This window comes from Amblyraja radiata, chromosome 6, assembly GCF_010909765.2.
Source record: "Amblyraja radiata isolate CabotCenter1 chromosome 6, sAmbRad1.1.pri, whole genome shotgun sequence".
Lineage (NCBI taxonomy): Eukaryota > Metazoa > Chordata > Chondrichthyes > Rajiformes > Rajidae > Amblyraja > Amblyraja radiata.
This window is the reverse complement of record NC_045961.1, coordinates 73,126,912-73,148,600: the sequence shown is the minus strand read 5'-3', so window position 1 is coordinate 73,148,600 and position 21,689 is coordinate 73,126,912.

Below are 21,689 nucleotides of genomic sequence, written 5' to 3'. Positions count from 1 at the left end.
GACATTCACACATCTGTCTTTTGGTTGGCTGCTAACACTAGTCATTTTGTAAAGGCACATTTGTTTACTACCTACCTCAAAGCAGAAGGTGAGAATTCTTCCTTCAGTCACCTTTTGTGTTAAAGCTGAAGGTAAATAGGAGGCATCATGTAGTTTAAATCTGAAGGGTCATTACCCGAAACATCACCCATTCCTTCTCTCCAGAGATGCTGCCTGTCCCGCTGAGTTACTCCAGCTTTTTGTGTCTATCTTTGGTTTAAACCAACATCTGCAGTTCTTTCCTACACATAAGTAGTTTAAATCGACAGAGAACACTGCCACCTAGTCACAAATTGTGGGTACTGAAGTTTGATAAGAGTTCAAAAAGATGCAGAGATATTCACTTCCATGATGCTGTGCCATTAACCTGTTGTACAACTGAAAATCATATTTTCCCCCTGAAATGAGATCTTAAAATTTCCAGGTTATTTCACTTTACTCTAAAAACTGAACTGGGCACTTCCAGCCATGAGTCAACTTTGTATCCTCAACATTACTTCTGCATCCGATGAAAAGGGAATGTCGCCTATGATGTTCCATTTAAAGCACTGAGTGAGAAGTCAAATCACAAGAGTAACCATTGTCAGACACGCCTAGGTAACTTGGTCTTCTCAGGACAGTACAAACCCCTGCAAAGTTGGTCCTTTACTTCCACCCTGACCACCTCACCGTATGCTAGAATGAAAATGTCCACCTCCTAATGTTGTTCCCTCTCTTTTCAGTCCTGATCTACAATTGCTTCTGCAATGGGCTGAGTGCCAAGCTCTGACATCCATCGCATCTCGATCTAGTTCGCAATTGCATTAGCATTGCTATTACCAGGGCTATACTCACCCCATTCCAACTTCGCCAGTCTCTTAATTCCTCAGTACAACTCATCCTGAAGCCAGGCTTTGAATAATGCACGTGAGACTAAATATACCTGCTTGGGTGGCATAATAATAATAATGGATGGGATTTATATAGCGCCTTTCTAATACTCAAGGCGCATGGACTTGGCATTGGTGCGACAAAATGACCAAAACAATTAGAACGTTTGTATCAGGTTTCGAGTGGAATTATGCTAGAACCCGTGGGCAAGGCAAGAAACAGAAAAGCACTTTGAATATTTGGCCTGAAGAATCCTTGATGGGCATTCAAAATTAACTGATTAACAGGTGCTTTTTAAGAAGTATTGTAACAGTTGATCATAGCATTCAGTTTCCAAAATCACTTTGTTTTGGAATTGAATTTTGAAGCAACAATCAATCCGCTGGAGGAACTCAGTAGGTCGATTAGCACCTTCCTTCAAGAGGAAAGGAATATGATGTTTCAAGTCACACATCAGGTTTTTTGTAATTCCTTTCCCTACACAGCTCACAGATTCTTCTCAACCCACTGAGTTCCTCCAGCAGATCATTTGGGACTCCAGCTTCCAGCCTCAGCAGTCTCTAGTGGTTCTCTTGAATTCCAGAAGGACTTGCTACATTGTGTGTTTAATGCAAGTAGCTGAGGATAAATTCCTACCTTGGAGAAACTAAACCCTGGTGGAAATATGATTAGATTTAAATCAGTTGCACAAAGCAAAATAAGGACCCGAGTAGAGAGACTGGATTAAGAAAAAGTGAGTAATATGTTGCAGCTGGAGTGAAAATTAAAAAAAGTATCAGGGCAGAATGATTACTTGCAAATATAATGTTAAAAGCCTACTTACCCTGAATGCATCACCCATTATATATTTTTTCTGGCTTCCTGGCTTCCCCATAGGTTTAAGCCTGACCCAACACAGTCCAGCATAAACCAGATATGTTTTGGAGTTCAGTTAGGTGTATACTCTGATAAAACATTCCTGTTGGACACTAGTTCTGGACTGGATCAGGGTATTATCCAGTTCAGATTAAATGGTTAATCTTGCTGCATGTGTCCTCTAATCTTGACATTTCATCCTCAAACAGATCAAAAGAATGAGACTTATATTTAAAGTTGTGGTCAGGTCAAGTCAAGTGTAGCAAAAGCACTGAAGTCCTTGGACTGGAGTCAGCTTCAGAGTGGTTGTGGTCAGGTTGGATTCTAATTTTATGCCCAAGCTGACCTCAAAGACAAACATTCCAAATTTACACCCCTGTATTTATATTAGTGCTTAATTTACCGAGGATTGTTGTGGGAAGAGTGGGATACTTTGCAGAACAACTGTTCAGTTCAAAACAGAACTCAGAGGGTCAAGCAACAGAGACAAAATATTTATGTTTGGGACTCTACATCAGGACTGATGGGGGAAGGAAATAGATTGCCAGGATATTGCAGTGCAAAGGGGGTTGGAAATTGGCTCGAGAAGTCAGGTGGAACAAGATGGGGGAAATGGATGGTGGGTGGGAAAGGATTGGGTGGGAGATAGAATCAGATGGGCAGGGGATATTGAGAAGATGGAACCAGATGGAGTAGGATTGTTCTCCAGGTGCTTACAATAATCCAATCAGCTGAATGGTCTTCTGTATAGCTACAAGTTAATTTGAAACTTTTGTAAATGATGGAAATTATGCTCCCCTTGACAATAGACAATAGACAATAGGTGCAGGAGTCGGCCATTTGGCTCTTCGAGCCAGCACCGCCATTCAATGTGATCATGGCTGATCATCCCCAATCAGCACCCCGTTCCTGAGTCCTCCCCATATCCCCTGACTTGCTATTTTTAAGAGCCCAATCTAGCTCTCTCTTGAAAGCATCTAGAGAACCTGCCTCCACCACCCTCCGAGGCAGAGAATTCTACACTCACCACTCTCTGTGAGAAAAAGTGTTTCCTCGTCTCCGTTCTAAATGGCTTACACCTTATTCTTAAACTGTGGCCCCTTTTATTAGTTACTAGACTAAGTGGGACCCGTTGGGTCCCAACATCACACAGGAGGGCTGGTCATCGTACGCAATATTCCACCTCTCCACCAATTCTAATATTGGTGGCCAGTTGGGGGGAGGGGGGGGGGCTTTCTGGAGCGCTAGTATGGGTGTTGTGGGCTGAAGGGACTGGTTTCCAGAGGGCTAGTATGCAAATTGTGCGCCAAATGGATTCTTGGGCTGGCGTCTCAGTCAATCAAGCCTGTTGTGCTGGCAACTCACTCACTCACGGTTGGTGGGCTGGTAGTTGACTCATGGCTAATCCTTGAAATTCTATTTCAAGCAGGGTGCAAGGCCACCAAATTCAAGTGCAGTTTCATACCATTTGAAGTAGGGTGCAAAGCCACTAAAGACAGCGAGTCGTGACCTCTCCCTCCTCCATCTTGCAGAGACTGAGCGACACCCACATTTCCGGGTTTTATAACCCCTCCCCCCCCCCCCCCCCCCACCGGAAAAGGTGTGGCTTTCATGGAGTGATTGACAGGAGAGAGATTCTCAACATTTAAAAAAAAACTAATAACACTTTTATTTTTCATTGATGGGAAGAATTCTCTGCATCTGCTCAGCGGATGGGGACTGAGTAAGATGGCCAAAAATCACAGCCGTAAGTGGTGGCGTTTTATCTAAAATCAATATACAGTGCAAACAGGAAGTAAGTGCATTTACAGTAGTGCCTTTTAACTTCAAGCCAAAGCACCCACACCACCATTTGCAGTAAGTAATGCCTTTTAACTTCAAGCAATTGCATCCAAGCCACCATTTGCAGTAAGTAGTGCCTTTCAACTTCAAACTACACCCAAGCCACACCGAAGCCACCATTAGCAGTAAGTGGTGCCTTTCAACTTCAAGTCAAAGCTCCCAAGCCACCATTTGCAGTAAATAGTGCCTTTCAACTTCAAGCCAAAGCACCCAAGCCACCATTTGCAGTAAGTAGTGCCTTTTCTACTTCAAGCCAAAGATCCCAAGCCACCATTTGCAGTAAGTAGTGCCTTTCAACTTCATGCTACCATTTGCAGTAAGTGGTGTCTTTCAACTTCAAGCCACACCCAAGCCACACCCAAGCCATCATTTGCCGTAAGTGGTGTCTTTCAACTTCAAGCCACACCCAAGCCATCATTTGCAGTAAGTAGTGCCTTTCAACTTCAAAGCTCCCAAGCCACCATTTGCAGTAAGTGGTGTCTTTCAACTTCAAGCCACACCCAAGCCACCATTTGCAGTGTAGTGCCTTTCAACTTCAAGCCAAAGCAACCAAGCCACCATTTGCAGTAATAGTCCCTTTCAACTTCAAGCCAAAGCAACCAAGCCACCATTTGCAGTAATAGTGCCTTTTAACTTCAAGCCAAAGCAACCAAGCCACCATTTGCAGTAATAGTGCCTTTCAACTTCAAGCCAAGCAACCAAGCCACCATTTGCAGTAATAGTGCCTTTCAACTTCAAACCAAAGCTCCCAAGCCACCATTTGCAGTAAGTAGTGTCTTTCAACTTCAAGCCACACCCAACCCATCATTTGCAGGAAGTAATGTCTTTTAACTTCAAGTCAAAGCTCTCAAGCCACCATTTGCAGTAAGTAGTGCCTTTCAACTTCAAGCCAAAGCAACCAATCCACCATTTGCAGTACGTTGTGCCTTTCAACTTCATGCCACCATTTGCAGTAAGTGGCGTCTTTCAACTTCAAGCCACACCCAAGCCATCATTTGCAGGAAGTAGTGCCTTTCAACTTCAAGTCAAAGCTCCCAAGCCACCATTTGCAGTAATAGTGCCTTTCAACTTCAAGCCACAATTTGCAGTAATAGTGCCTTTCAACTTCAAGCCAAAGCTCCCAAGCCACCATTTGCAGTAAGTGGCGTCTTTTAACTTCAATCCACACCCAAGCCACCATTTGCAGTAAGTAGTGCCTTTCAACTTCAAGCCAAAGCAACCAAGCCATCATTTGCAGTAGGTAGTGCCTTTCAACTTCATGCCACCATTTGCAGTAAGTAGTGCCTTTCAATTTCAAGACACACCCAAGCCAAGCCAGGGGAGGGGGAGGGGGGAGGCGTTTCTGGAGCGCTAGTATGAACCATTTTAGAACCAATAGACATTTTTTTTGCAAGCTTTAGAACCAATAGAGACACTATTTTTGCAAGCTTTAGAACCGAGACATTTTTTTGCAAGCTTTAGAAGCAATAGACAAATTTTGCAAGCTTTAGAACCAATAAAGACTTTTTTTTGCAAGATTTAGAACCAATAGAGACATTTTTTGCAAGCTTTAGAGCCAATAGACATTTTTTTGCAAGCTTTAGAACTAATAGACATTTTTTTGCAAGCTTTAGAACCAATAGACATTTATTTGCAAACTTTAGAACCAACAGACATTTTTTGCAAGCTTTAGAGCCAATAGACATTTTTTGCAAGCTTTAGAACCAATAGACATTTTTTTGCAAGCTTTAGAACCAATAGACATTTTTTGCAAGCTTTAGAACCAATAGACATTTTTTGCAAGCTTTAGAACCAATAGACATTGTTTTGCAAGCTTTAGAACCAATAGAGACACTTTTTGCAAGCTTTAGAACCAATAGACACATTCTGCAAGCATTTTAGAACCACTAAGGGCACTTACATTTGAGTAGAAATTTGTTCAGTGTTATTCACAGCTCAGAGAAACGTGACCCTCTGCCTTCCTCCATCTTGAAGAGACTGTGTGGCACACCACTTCCTGGTTTTATAGTCCCTCCCCCTGCCGCCAGCGGGGGCAGCAGAGAGAATGGGGAATTGTGTAAAAACATTAATATCTCTGTCATTTTTAATCGACTGGAAAAACCCTCGGCACACATGCGGCAGAGGGTGGCTCTGAGCAAGATGGCCAAAAATGACAGCCGTAGGTGGTGGCATTCTCTTGAAAATCGCAGCACAGATGGCCAAAACCGGTCAAGAACAGACTTTTAGTAATATAGATTCTTAAACTATGGCCCCTCTTACTCCTTATTCTTAAACTGTGACCCCTTGCTTGACCTGCTTAAAATCTCAGAATTCACAGTTGATAGAATGGAGCGACTGGGCTTACACTGGAATTTAGAAGGATGAGAGGGTATCTTATTGAAACATATAAGATTATTAAGGGATTGGACACGCTAGAGGCAGGAAACATGTTCCAAATGTTGGGGGAGTCCAGAACCAGGGGCAACAATTTAACAATAAATGGTGGGCCATTTAGAACGGAGATGAGGAAAACCTTCTTCACCCAGAGAGTTGTGAATCTATGGAATTCTCTACCTCAAAGGGCAGTGGAGGCCAATTCTCTGGATGCTTTCAAGAGAGAGTTAGATAGAGCTCTTAAAGATAGTGAAGGGATATGGGGAGAAGGCAGGAACGGGGTACTGATTGTGGATGTTCAGCCATGATCACAGTGAAAGGCGTCGCTGGCTCGAAGGGCCGAATGGCCTATTCATGCACCTATTGTCTATACAAAATTAGTTTTTGTGGTCTTAAGTAAGCAAAAGATATTCTCATAGTGGAGAAACTGTAGGCCATTGGCTAACATTTAGCTATTGAAAATAAACTTCTATTAGGAATACATTGCAGATACATCTATACTCCATCAAAATCATACGATAAATATTCAGCACCAACTTCCTGTCAGAGAAAAAAAATCTCAAAGGTTTCCTTGTCTTCATTTGTTAACATGTTCAGTTCTGACAACAGAGGATTGTTTCCTCCATTAAGACACCCCAACAGAAATAGCATGGGGAGGAGGAAAATAATCTCTCCAGAATTCAGGAGGAGAGCAGAAGGTTTGTGCCCAACAGATGGCATGAGGAAGACAAGAGCCCATAACAGCAAGGGGAATAATTGAAAGGGTAGGATTTCATGTATGAATTTATTGTCCTTGTTATACGAGGTACATATATTCCTTGACTTCTAAGCATTTGACTTGTGAATTGTTACTATGCCATTTACTCTTTAGGATATGTGTCCTTGATTTAAAACTGTTTTTAGTCTTTGTGGTTAGATGCATGCGAATCTCATCAAATAATACATTTTGGCCAGCACTTCATGTTGACATCATTGATGTTATAGTGTTTGTCTTCTGCTCACCTTATTGCCAGGGTTTGTCAGACCACAGCTCTTCAAGCCTGAGACCACACCTAGAGTATTGCATACAGTTTTGGTCTCCTAATCTGAGGAAAGACATTCTTGCCATAAAAGGAGTACAGAGAAGGTTCACCAAACTGATTCCTGGGATGTCAGGACTTTCATATGAAGAAAGACTGGATAGACTCGGCTTGTACTCGCTAGAATTTAGAAGTTTGAGGAGGGATCTCATAGAAACTTACAAAATTCTTAAGGGGTTGGACAGGCTAGATGCAGGAAGATTGTTCCCGATGTTGGGGAAGTCCAGAACAAGGGTCTCAGTTTAAGGATAAGGGGGAAACCTTTTATAACCGAGATGAGAAAAAAAAATTTCACACAGAGAGTGGTGAATCTCTGGAATTCTCTGCCACAGAAGGTAGTTGAGGCCAGTTCATTGGCTATTTTTAAGAGGGAGTTAGATGTGGCCCTTGTGGTTAAAGGGATCAGGGGGTATGGAGAGAAGGCAGGTACAGGATACTGAGTTGGATGATCAGCCATGATCATATTGAATGGTGGTGCAGGCTCGAAGGCTACTCCTGCACCTATTTTCTATGTTTCTATGTGCCATCTTGGTTCTCGATTCCCCTTCTCTGGGCAGAAAACACTGTGCATTTACCCTATCTATTCCGTTCATGATCTTATATACCTTTGTAAGTTCACCCTTCATCCTCCTGCGCTCCAAGGAATAAAGTCCTAGCCTGCTCAACCTCTCCCTATAACCCAGGCCCTCGTCCTGGGAACATCCTTGTAAATATTCTCTGCACCCTTTTCAGCTTAACATCTTTCCAACAGCTTGACCAAAACTGAACACTACACTCCAAATAAGGCCTCACCAAGTCTTGTAAAGCTGTAACATAACCTCCCAATTCTCACCTCACCAATGTGCCCAGCCATGACCCCTGAAGCACGTCACTAGTCACAGGCCTTCAGTCTGATAAACAACCTTCTACTTCCCTCCATGAAGCCAAGTTTCTATCCAGTCATCTACCTCTCCTTGGATCCCAGGTGATCAAACTTTCCAGAGCAGCCTACCATGTTGAATCTTATTGACTGCCTTGCTGAAAGCTAAATGTACAACATCTACACCCTGCCCTGAATGTTTTTGTTACATCTTCAAAAAAAAACACAATCAGATTCCTGAGACACACGATCTCCTACATACAAAATCATCAAGGATTCTTCAGGCCAAATATTCAAAGTGCTTTACTGTTTCTTGCCTTGCCCGCGGGTTCTAGCATAATTCCACTCGTTCTAATTGTTTTGGTCATTTTGTCGCGCCAATGCCAAGTCCATGCCACCCAAGCAGGTGTATTTTGTCTCACGTGCATTATTCAAAGCCTGGCTTCAGGGTGAGTTGTACTGAGGAATTAGGAGACTGGCGAAGTTTGAATGGGGTGAGCATAGTCCTAGTAATAGCAATGGTAATGCAATTGCAAACTAGATCGGAACAAGCAGATGGCACAATGGGCTAAGTGTTCGGCTGGCAACCGGAAGGTAGCTGGTTCGAATCCCGCTTGGAGTGCATACTGTCGTTGTGTCCTTGGGCAAGACACTTCACCCACCTTTGCCTGTGTGTTTCCTTGGGCAAGACACTTCACCCACCTTTGCCTGTGTGTGTGGATGTAATTATGTGAAGCACTTTGGGGTCAATGCAAGTTGACTAAAAATGTGCTATATAAATAAAGAAATTTTAAAAAGCAGCATCTCTGGAGAGAAAAAAATAGTGATGTTTCAGCTTGAGAGTCTGAAGAAGGGTCTCACCCAGAAATGTCACCCATTACTTCTCTCCAAAGATGTTGCCTGTCCCGCAGAGTTACTTCAGCATTTTTTGTCTATCATTGGCAGGGCCGGTGCTAGGAATTGCGGGCCCCAATTAGAAAACTGATGGCGGGGCCCCTACTCTAGAAAAGTAAAAATTTATGTATGTTTATATTTCGTGTAGTTTCGGGAATTTTAAGGCAAGCTGGTTGGTGATTGGATGCAACCCCCTTAGAGACAGCGTTTGATTGGCCGCCAAATAAATTTGTCAAATCTGTAACAAAAATCGCTGGTCGGTGCGAACTCAGTGGACTATCTGGTTGTATCTCCAAACTAATCTGGTTGTATCTCCAAACTAATCTGGTTGTATCTCCAAACTAATCTGGTTGTATCTCCAAACTAATCTGGTTGTATCAACCAGACTATCTGGTGGTATCTCCAAACTAAACAGTATAACATGCAGGTACATTCATTTAAAATTAAATTCAGTGATTATTTCACATGATTTCTCACTGTGTAAAGCTCAATATCTGACCAATTTCTGTTTAACACGTTTGGTCTGCCGTGAGCATTTTTCGTTGCATCTCGTTGCATCTCCCCTTTTCCTAATCGGCCACAATTCAGATAATAGTCTACTTTCCTGTTTTTGCCACCAAAGTGGATAACCTCACATTTATCCACATTATACTGCATCTCCCATGCATTTGCCCACTCACCCAGCCTATCCAAGTAACCTTGCAGCCTCCTAGTTTAGAGGGGTTTAAACGGTTTAGAGATGTTTAGAGGGCTTCAGATGGGTTCAGGTGTGTTTACAATTGTTTAGAGGGGAATAGAGGGAAATAGGGGGGCTAGAGGAGTTTTAGAGGTGTTCAGAGGGTCCCAGAGGGGTTTAGAGACGTTATAAGCCCCCCGTGAGAAATTGTATTTCTCTGAAATTGAAGATAGACATAAAGCTGGAGTAACTCTGCAGGACAGGCAGCGCAGCGACTTTAGAGAGAAGACCCTTCTTCAGACTAAACTGAACTCTCGTCGGTGAGATTAGTTGTGATTGTCTGAAGAAAGGTCTCGACCAGAAACGCAACCCTCTCCCCAGAGCCCTTGCGCGTCCCGTTGAGCCACCTTCAACTTCAGAGCCAAACAAAAAACACAGAGTGCTGGAGGAACTCAGCGGGCCAGGCGACTGCCTCACCCGCTGGGTTTCTCCAGCATTTTTGTCTACCGCAAAACGTCAATGATTCCGGGAATGCCGAGGCGACAGTGTGAGAGAGCTAGAGAGAGACGAGATGGGGAGCGGGAGAGGGAGAGAGGGAGGGAGAGAGCAAAACACAAAGAGACACAACGTGGGTCGGTAGGTGAATGACTAACCTGCACACCAGGAAGAAGCCCCTTCTCGCGCTCCGGGGCCATCACTCATGATGGTGAGTTTAAAGAAATTCTCAACGTGTCATCGACCTACATTACATCTACATGTAATTGTGTTTTAAACAAGTATTAATAACGCCGCGTGAATTTTATTCAAAGGAACACGACGTTATTAATACTTGTTCAAAACACAATAACATTTACTGAGGAAGGCGGATGGATGCATTGATGACATGATTGTATAACAACGAGTTAAGTACTTGCTGATAAGAAGTGCTAACAGTACTAGTTAACACATCGTTTGTGTCTGATGGCCGTGCAGCGGTTGTTATACACAAAGATCCTATAGTGGAGCTCTGCTAGAAGATCTTTGGTTATACATGTTCGTTTAAAAAAAAAATCCGGATGGCGAATTAAAAAAAACTTTAGTTAACAAAGAGAATTCGTATTTCCATACGAAGTACGGAACATTAGTGCGGGGCCCCCCTAGGCGCGGGGCCCAATTGGGAGCAATCGGTCAAATCGGCTTAAAACCGGCCCTGATCATTGGTGTAAACCAGCCTCTGCAGCTCCTTCCTACACAAAGTTCCTCCAGCAGATTGTTTATTGCTTACAGTATGTCAAAATTAATTAGAAACACCTTTTTTATTTGGAAACTTTTCCTTGACCCAGAATGTAGCTATTTCTTAAACACATGTCATGAATAAGGGAATAACTATGGTTCTGTGAAAGGGGAAGGTGATAGCTTTAAGATAAATGTTGACCTTCGACAATTATTGAACATACCATACTTAAAACAAAAATTCATTTTCCCCTTTGTAAACAAGCACCAGAGACAGTGTATGATTTAAACACATCTTTAATCAGCACTGAAACCTGACAGCGTTAAGGATGATAGGTTGTCAGTACATCCTAGCTGCTCAGACTGGCAGTGCCGGAAACGAGTGTTAGTGTAAGTGTTATAGTGGGGTGGAGTTAGTGATGCTGGCTTACGTGTGATTGGTTCACATGCATCATCAATCTACACCCTTTATGAGATTGTATTCTGTGAAGCAAAAGCAGTTGATGATAAACTGAATGCAGTTTTTTTTGTAATTACTCTACATTTCTTCTGGGATTATCATCAGAGTGTTCATCAGGTTTAACAATTTAAATATTCGCAGCGGAAATACACTGGGGGGGGGGGGGGAATTAGCTTTTTTATTTTATTTTTTATTTTATTTTTATTAGAAGTACAATAAGTTGCAGTAATACACACCACATATATCTCATTACATTTGTTGTACCCCTTCATTTTTTGAACTTTAAAAAAGATAGAAATAAAAGAAGTAAGGAATTGAGAAAGAGTCGTGAAGGTGCAGGAAAGTGTTGGGAAAAGAAAGCCCATTAGAAAAGGAGTTAGAGAAGAAAGTTAAGAAATAGACCCTAGAAAAGAAAGAAAGAAAGAGTAACAATCGCTCTATTATAAAAATAAGAAAACTCCGCTAAAAGGGATATACCAACCGTATTTTTCACCCCCCGTTACCAGATCCTGGCACCATTTATTTTTTAAATTACTATTGCACCTTATGCTTGTAATAAGTCCATAAATGCAGACCACGTCTTTTGGAAGTGGTCTGCTTTGCCTGCTAGGAGGAGTCTCATCTCTTCCAGATGTAATGTTTCGAACATGTTTGAAATCCACATTTTTATTGTTGGTATAGGAGCATTTTTCCAGAATTTGAGTATAAGCTTTTTTCCCATTATTAGCCCGTAATTAAGTAAATTCTTTTGAAACGCGTTTAGTTCAGGGCTACCTTCCGTTATTCCAAAAAGAATCCATTCTGCTTTTGGTATGAGTTTTATTTTAAATAGTTTTGTGAAGATTTCAAATATTTCGTTCCATAATTTTTGGATTTTTATACAAAAAACAAAAGAGTGCGCTATGGTAGCTTCATGAGACTTACATTTATCACAAATGGGTGAGACGTTAGGGAAAAGTTTATTTATTTTTGTTTTTGAATAGTATAGTCTATGTCATGTTTTGAATTGAATTAGAGTATGTCGTACGTTGATCGAGCATTTATGCACATATAGTAAGTGTTTATCCCAGCTCTCTTTTGAAATTTTTATAGCTAGTTCTTGTTCCCAGTCTCTTCTAATACCATCAGTTGTAGGTATTTCTATATTTAAAATAGTGTTGTATAAGTATGATATTAGGTTTGCTGATTCGGCCTTTGTCTTCATTGCTTCATCCAGTAAGTCTGGAGGCATGTTATGATAGTCTTTTGTGTATTTTTTCAGATAGTCACACAATTGAAGATATTTAAAATATTGATTATTTCTCAAATTATATTTCAGTTGTAATTGTTGAAATGATAATAATTTTCCGAATTCATACAAGCCTCCGAGCGTTTTGATTCCTATTCTTTCCCATTGTGTAAATGATTTATCTACAGTAGAAGGTTTAAATGACGGATTATTGACTATTGGCATTAAAAGAGATAGATTTCTTAATTTTAGATTCTGTTTTATTTGTTTCCAAGTTCTAATTGCGCTATGTATAATTGGATTTCTATTGTAATTGTTGTTATTCAGATTCATTGGTGAAAGGAGAGTCGCTCCTATATTAAACGGAGAGCAGTCCTCTCTCTCCATTACAATCCAGTCCACCTGCTGGGCAGAATTGTCCAGCAGGTGAATCATATTTTTAATATTTACTGCCCAATTATAGTACATAAAGTTAGGGAGCGCTAGACCACCCAGCTCTTTGGGTTTACTAAGGTGTGTTCTTTGTATTCTGTGGGATTTATAGTCCCATATAAAATTTGTAATGTCTGAGTCCAGTTTTTTGAAAAACTTTTTTGGAAGATATATAGGTATTGATTGAAATAGATATAGGATTTGTGGTAGAAAGATCACTTTTATAGCATTTATTCGACCTATTAAAGACATCGGGAGCATTTTACAGAATTTGATTAGACTATTTAGTTTCTTAAGGGACTATAATTGGCATTAAACATAGCATGATAGTTTCTAGTAATTTCAATTCCCAAATATTTAAATTTTTCTGTGGCTATTTTAAAGGGGAATTTTAAGAGATGTGTTGAGTCTTTCGGTTTTATCGACATAATTTCACTTTTGTTCCAGTTTATTCTGTATCCTGAGAAAGATCCAAAGTCCTCAATTAGATTTAGTATGTTTGGTATACTAATTTGGGGTTTTGTGATGTACAGTAGTACATCGTCTGCATATAAAGATATTATGTTATTTGAATATTTTGTATTATAACCGTAAATATCCGGGTGTTCGGATTCTTTCAGCTAAAGGTTCAATTAACAGAGCAAATAACAGCGGTGATAATGAACATCCTTGTCTATTGCCCCTTGATAATTGGAATTTCGTAGATAGTATATTATTAGTTAATATTCCAGCTGTAGGTTTGTTATATAATAATTTTATCCATGCGATGAAGTTCTCTCCCATTTGAAATTTTTGCAATACTTTAATCATATAATCCAATTCTACTTGATCAAATGCTTTTTCTGCGTCCAATGAAATGATTGATAACTCTTTTTCTTGAGGTTTGTGTGAATGCATTATGTTAAGCAGACGTCTCAGGTTATTAAATGAGTGTCTCTTGGGTATAAATCCCGTTTGATCCTCGTTTATTAATTTACTAACATATTTACTTAGTCTTCTAGCTAGTGTTTTCGCTAATATTTGCTATATCGGATAAGAGTCTCCTCCCTTCCTCACACGAAGTACATAGCACTAAAACTTGTGATATTATCTACGTTAGTTCTAAAATTTGTTATTTGTTATTTCTTTATCCCTGCTTAACTGTCTCGCTCTATATATGGGATAGTCTGTCTTTTTAAAACATTATTACATTTTGCCCATTATATAGTTCAGGTTAGTTTTCATTTCTATTTCTATATTAGTGTTGTTAATTATTGTTAATTATCTATGTTTTGTGAAACTATTTTAAGATCTTAAACCGCCATTTGTACTTGTGATGTTTTCCACGTTCGGCTCTCCTGTTCGTCTCTCCGTTGTTAATCAGTCTTTCCTTCATTTTGAACAAAGAGTGTCCTTGAGTTAAATTCCAAAGCGTCCGAGGGAGATAAGGTGTCTAGACCAGCGCACGTGGAGATACTCCTCCATTTTAGACTTTTAGAAAATGGTGTTTCTTCCCTTATCTTCGGGCATTCTCTGTGAACTAATAAAGAGAGATGATTTGTCCATACCGTCCCGCTGCATTCATTAATCCTCTCTTTCTGCCACAATCTCTTGGGCATATTTAAACGGTGAGTCCGGATTAGTGAATGATTTCTCCTTTCCCTTGAAAGTAATTCGCATCCTGGCTGGATAAAAAACGCCATATCTGACATCTTGAACTCCTTGGAGAATCTGTCTTGTCTGTGAGAACTGTTTTCTCTTTTGTACGATCTCATAGGGATAATCCCGGAAAAGTTTGATAGAGTCGTTTCCAAACGTCATCTTCACTCCGTATTTGATTTTTTTCATCAGCTCTTCCAGTGCTGAAATGTCCCGAAGTTTGACTATGATCTGTCGTGGGTGGGCTGGATCTACTTGTGATCTTGGCTTAAATCTGGGTACTCGGTGTGCCACTTCAATTTTCGGTTCCACAGGTAAATTGAGTACATGTTTGATTAAGTTGGCAGTAAACTCACGGGGGTTGTTTCCCTCTGCTCCCTCTGTTACTCCCAGTACTCTTAAATTTTGGCGTCTTGAGCGAGCTTCGAGATGAGGCATTTATCCGAGACTTTCGCCAGATGACTACATATTTCCCTACATATCTTCAGACATTTGTGCAACAGCTGTTTCCATGTCTTTCATTGCAGTTACATATGAAGAAACAGTTTCATGCACAGCCTCAAACTTCTTCGTGGAATCTTCTTCCACTTTATCAATTCTCCCCGTTAGCTCTTCTTGCACATCATCAATTCGTTTTTTTTTAAATGCCAATGCAATCAATAACTTTTTGATTGCCAGCATTGATGTTCGACATATTTTCCATCATTTTTGCATTCATATTTTCCATCATTTTTAAATTTCCAGCCTCAATATCCTTTCTCAGTTCTCTTACCGAATTCTTTATCTCCTCAAGTTCATTTTTCTCCTTAGTAGCCATCTCAGTCTTGGATCTTGTAGCCATTACAGACACCACTTCAGAGGTCAGTTCTTCAGGTTTCTGGCATTTCAGCAGGTGTTTTGAGGCTGTTCTCTGAGGGCTCTGAGCTGGAGACGTTTTTTTAATTTAAAAGCCCTTATCCTCCATTTAATTCACAGTGCTTACTGATGACGTCATCAGCGCGACGTCCAGGGGCTCCGGTAAGTTTTTGAATCGGTCCCGACCTCCAGACACGATTTTAACGTGAAAAATCGCGAATTTTCAGCAGCGGAGCTAAATGGTGCGACTGCTAGTCCAGCATGGCGCCACCGGATTAGCATTTACCATCAATCCTGCTGTCTTCAAATTTTGCCCTCTGGAAAGTTGAACAATCTCACAAACGTGACAATAGTTACTAGAATTGAATTTATTGACATTGGATTATGAAACATTTAGAAGCAGCCACCCTTGTCATTTTAGACACTTTCAAATGATACCTGTTTGTGTTACATCTTACATTACAGGGAGCAAATGATACCATGATGAAAGTTTGCTGTGAATCCCCTTTGAATAGTCAAATAATTACACGTAACATACTCATTTATGGTTATCTAATGAAAGGTGATCCATGTCTTTAGAATTATGTATCAAAAGCCTTAAATTATATCTTCTTTTTCTTGCGTATGGCGTGCACAGCCTAAAGTTGTAGGACAACTTGTTCTATTTGATCTTATTTGATTGTGCACGCCAGGTTGATTGCATTCGTCGAAACAGAGCGGACCATGTGAAGGTTGCAATCTCCCACTCCTTAAATTAGATAACCTTAGGCCAAGGGAAAAAACTCTTCACAGCAATATAACCCAAACACTGCTTTATTAAGATGAAAGCGAGACGGTTTCCTTCACTTGATTTAGCAATATTTATCTTCTTTTCTTGTGCACTTGATTAATTTAGTATTAGAGAAAATTGGATATCGGCCTGAATACACAAACTTCAGTACTCATCTTAATTGCAGTCTATGCTGTTTAAATTTGTTAGTGCATCTTATGATGTGAAGGGTGACCTTGAGAAAAGAGCTCATAGGTCAATTATTTCTGTTGTATGCCAGCAGAGCTAATCTGTAGATTTTAGTGCTTGCGAGGAATCAGCACGGTTGTCTGTTGGTTTTGAAAAAAAACTTGGATTGCCCCCATCCACCACTTCTCTACCACACGCACTAATGTAATTTGTGCCGTATTACTTGAATTTTATTGACTTAGCCATTGTTAGAAATTTTCTGGACATTAAGCATTTAATGGTAAACCACAAATATATAAAAGAATATATAAAAGAATGCCAAACCAAGGCCAAACAGTAGATAGCAGCACTGTTCCACAAAATAGGAAAGATTTATTAGCTCAATGGTAAAACATATTTTCACCCAACTACAATATTAAGTACTGGCCTGTGAAACCACAGACACGTGCTCCAGAAAATACTGCACAATTGGGGAATACGTTTTTGAATTCTATTTGTGGTAATGTTGTGGAAAATAAAACAAGATGGTAAATTAAGAAAGCAAAAAGTGCTTTCCAGAATGATAACGAGATTATTGTTAAATTAATATGTTCAATGAAAACTACGAAGAAAGGAAATTGATATATTTTGAGAATAACAAAAAAAATCAATGGAAATACATTGACGATGGTCAGACAGGTAAAGATGCTGATATAACATCTTTAATTTTGCGCAGTAGTCCAATTTGCTGGCAGGAACATACATGTAAAAAAGCAATGATTTGTCTGGTCCCTTTTGAGTCAAGGCCATTTTCCCCAGAGCAGAAGTCTTATTTATGATATCTACAACCCCACCACTCACTCGAGTTCCTCTTCCTCTCTCCTGCACTCACATTACCAGTGTAGCATCAAAATGTCCTCACATCTTGCAAAATATTTTTTGTGCACAAATGAATTTTATCTTAAACCGGATTAGTCACTCGGTGTATTTGCTAATAGGGTGAGTTCTGCTATAACTCAGGTTTCCATAACATGAATTGGATATAATATGAATCAGAAAACACTTTTTGCATTATGTGCTGAATTGATTATAATGCAATTTAAATTGGAAGCTGGAGAACCACTTAATAGTTACTTTAGAAATTAACATGGAGAAAAAATGCTGTTGTGGATTTAAACAGTATTGAGGGTTTTTTCCCCATGTTACCTCCCCACAGTAATCAGTCTCTTAAGAACACAACTGTTACTCACTAGAATTTAGAAGATTGAGGGGGGATCTTATAGAAACTTACAAAATTCTTAAGGGGTTGGACAGGCTAGATGCAGGAAGATTGTTCCCGATGTTGGGGAAGTCCAGAACAAGAGTTCACAGTTTAAGGATAAGGGGGAAGTCTTTTAGGACCGAGATGAGTAAAACATTTTTCACACACAGAGTGGTGAATCTCTGGAATTCTCTGCCACAGAAGGTAGTTGAGGCCAGTTAATTGGCTATATTTAAGAGGGATTAGATGTGGCCCTTGTGGCTAAAGGGATCAGGGGGTATGGAGAGAAGGCAAGTACAGGAAACTGAGTTGGATGATCAGCCATGATCATATTGAATGGCGGTGCAGGCTCGAAAGGCCGAACGGCCTACTCCTGCACCTATTTTCTATGTTTCTATGTTCTATGTTTCTATGTTACTTTGAATGTGGGTTGCAATTTGAAATTGATAAATTAAATTAATAACTAAATTAATTGCTATTAAAAATGATGTTTAATATTTAATAAAAGAAATGTAATTCTGAAAATGCTGAGGAAAAAACATTGTTATTAGTCCAAAACACTTTAGCCCCTAACCTCCTTTTTCCATTGACATATTGTCTTTATGACACTTTTTCTATAACACTAGGTTTGTTAAGAATACATGTATTGCATTAGAGCAGCACTACAGTACCCATGTTGATTAGGGCCCATTATATGCACAATTAGCATGTGGAAGAAGGATACAGTCTGTGTAACAATACCAGTCAGATCATAATGCTTGACTGATATCACTATTGTGAAATACAATTTTGCAAATGTGGATTACATCCCCTCATGTCCACTCAAGTTTCTTCTCAAAACCTTTCTTTGCGTAACTGCTCACCCAACTGATTATTGCCTCAGCAACCCCTCACAAATATCTCCACAACCAGTCTTTGCCAATAATTATCACCATCTCCTCAAGATTCATAGTCCTGTCTCACCAACCCATCTTCCCCACTGATCACACCCGCAATTGCAACCCATATACATGATCTTAACACTAATGGCAAGAGATGGAAGAACAAGGGTCTTTCTGTACAATACCATGTGAACTGTCCACCACAATTCTTTGCAACTGATGCAAAATTGACCATCAGAGCCTCAAGCCTTGCATGAATGTCATCGATTGTTCCCTGTAACAACTGATAAAAGTTGTTACATAGCATCATCACCTCAATGTTGTTCTCTGACTAGGAGCCAATATAGGCCAGTGGACACCGAAATGAAGGGTCAATGGAAGTTTGTAGATTTCAACTCGAACAGCAGGGTTTTGAATGAGCTCAAATTCATACCCCAGGGAATGCCACGGGTCAACCAGGAGATATTCCTTTTAATTTTATTTAATAGAATATGGGCTGGTAAAGCTGACATTTATTGTTCAATCCTCATTGTGTCTAAATTGAAAAGTAAAATGAACAATGGTGGGTCTGAAGGCATTTTTAGAACAGACCTTTAAATAGGTATGTTGGAAAACTTACCTTCAGCGTCGCAGCAGGTCTGTCACTGCCCGTGTGCGCGATTTTGGCGCCTTTGAGAGGGGGGCGGGTTTATAACGCGCTTTTCTCTCGGCTATTCAAATATTTGTTCAGTCTACTTAGTTGCTGATGAAAAATCGCTGCAACATTAGTTCGCTGCAGCTATTTTTAAACTATATTGGTTTATTTAATTGTTATAGTAGGTTAAAAATCATCCTCTAAACCCGCGACCGCTGCCAACGGGATGGATCTCATGTAGGGGACAACGCAAGGTAGGCTGTTTATTTTTACATTAAAGAGCGCTTCTTAAGATCCCTTTATACAAAATTTTATGTTGCGAGTAGCTGATTTGGGGGCCCATTAAATCCTGCAGTATTTTTCTGGGCATATGGGGTACAAATTCACCGCAATGGGAATGTTCCAAACCATCGCGTTCCTCACAATCCCACTCGAAAGCTGATTTAAATGGCCATTAATTTACAGCAATTGAACACTAAATTCCTTCCATTTGGCATATAAATTAATGTCAATGAGATTTAAAAATCATGTTTTATTGTGAATTCTTGTCTGAATGTTCTTTGGACACTTAGGCTATTTAAAAATTTTAATCTTTCCTTAAGAAATGGATAGATGTTTAGTTCTAGTAATTGAATTTTGGAATTAGCTACAATTGGGTAACTAACTAATTATATGCTTTAATTTCAGGATATCCAAGTAAGATTGTTCAATATTTGTTTCAGAATACTTCAATCCATAATAACGGAAAATTTCTTCCAGTTCTCTTAATTTTTAATAAAGTTATGGGCTTTAGACTGTCCTCGATCACAGCTTTTGTTTTAAGTCAATGCAAAATCAATAGGGAACAAGATGCTAATTTCCGAGTATGAAAATGGCCATAATTGTTTTAATACTGAAGATATGAAGGTGAATTAGGTGTCAAATTAAACTTCTTTTTATGCTTTATCTGATGGGATAAATTGCAGACTTGATTTTAAAAATCTCAAAATTTTGTAACATTGCTACTTTAAAGGTGGCAAATTTCCACCCTTAGTTATTTTGGCTCGCCATTACCAGAACTAGTTAATGTTATGTTTTAGATTTAGTATGTTACTTTAATTTAAATTCCACAGCAGAATTCAAACATGCAATTCAAAATCTGTATGTAGACTACTACTTCTTTCACATCTTCCTTCCTCCCCCAGTCATAGATGGATCCCTCACCTTCATCTTTTCTGTGTCCTGGAGTTCTGCCCTCACTCTATCTTCCCCCAGACACAACAAGAAAAGAGTTTCCCCTGGCCCTCACCTTTCGCCCCACTAGCCTCCACATCCAACACATCATCCTCGGACATTTCTATCACATTCAATCTGATCCCAATATTAGTCACATCTTCACATCTCCATCCCTTTCCTTCTTCCACAGAGACCACTCTTTCGGCAAATCCTTGGTTCACTCACCTCTTCCCACCCAAACCATCCCTTCCCAGGTAACCTCCCTTGCAATCGTAGGGGATGTACTATCTGTCCTCATACCTCTTCCCTTGACTCAATCCAGCACCAACAGTCCTTTCAGATGAGACAAATGTTCATGAACATCCCTTCCAACCTTAACTACTGCCTGTGCTGTTCCCGATGTGTACATCGGTGAGATCAAACATTGGCCCGGCTCTGTCACACTGGCGGAAGCCACGATCGGCTGGTCTCCCCGCTGCTTTTCACCATCCTCAGATCGCTCCGTGCCTTGCTCGGGCTGCCGCCCCATATATATATTATCCTCTCTCCCCCCTCTCTCCCCCTCTCTCCCCCTCTCTCCCCCTCTCTCCCCCTCTCTTCCCCTCTCTCCCCCTCTCTCACTCTCCCCTCTCTCCCCCCCCCCTTTCCCTCCCCCTCTCCCTCCCCCTCTCCCCCCCCCTCCCTTCCCCTCCCCCCTCCCCCTCCCCCCCCCCTCTCCCCCCCCTCCTCTCTCTCCCTACCCCCCCTCTCTCGCCCTCAAAATACAAGGTACAAGGTAAACAGGACATTTTCATGATTCACATATAATGCTAATTTTCATGATTAACAATTCACATATAATGCTAATTTTCAAACAGTTTCAGCAAATAAACCAGATCAAAATGAACTTAAACCATAGAGAAAAAATATGTTGTCAGTTTTTGTTGGAGGTAAGTGTTAAGTGTTAGCTTTCGTCGTAAAGTAGCATTTTGAGCCTTGAAGTGATTAAAATGCAAATTGAAAAGCATGACCACTCCCAGAGAGCTTTGAATTGCACCTTTCCAATTCCTTATCTTTCCACCTCAGCATAACACTATTGCACTCAGTATTCCATCCAGATTTTCCTATTGTTCTTCTTTCGTGTGGCGTGCACAGCCTAAAGTTGCTGGACAACTTGTTCTATTTGATCTTCCGTTTGTGCACGTCGAGTTAATTGCATTAGTCGGAACAGGGCGGACCACGTGAAGGTTGCAATCTTCCACCCCATTTTCCTATTGACAAGTTTGAAAGGTTGAAGTTAACACATGGGCATGGAGTGGAAATGAAATTGAGGTGAATAATTCATTGTTAGCAATGATAACAAAGTAGCTTCTTAATTCTGTATTAACGATCAACCCAACACCCAAGAATTGTTAAGGGCCAATTAACTTTCATATCAGCAGGAAAACTGCCCATTGACATTTCTTAATC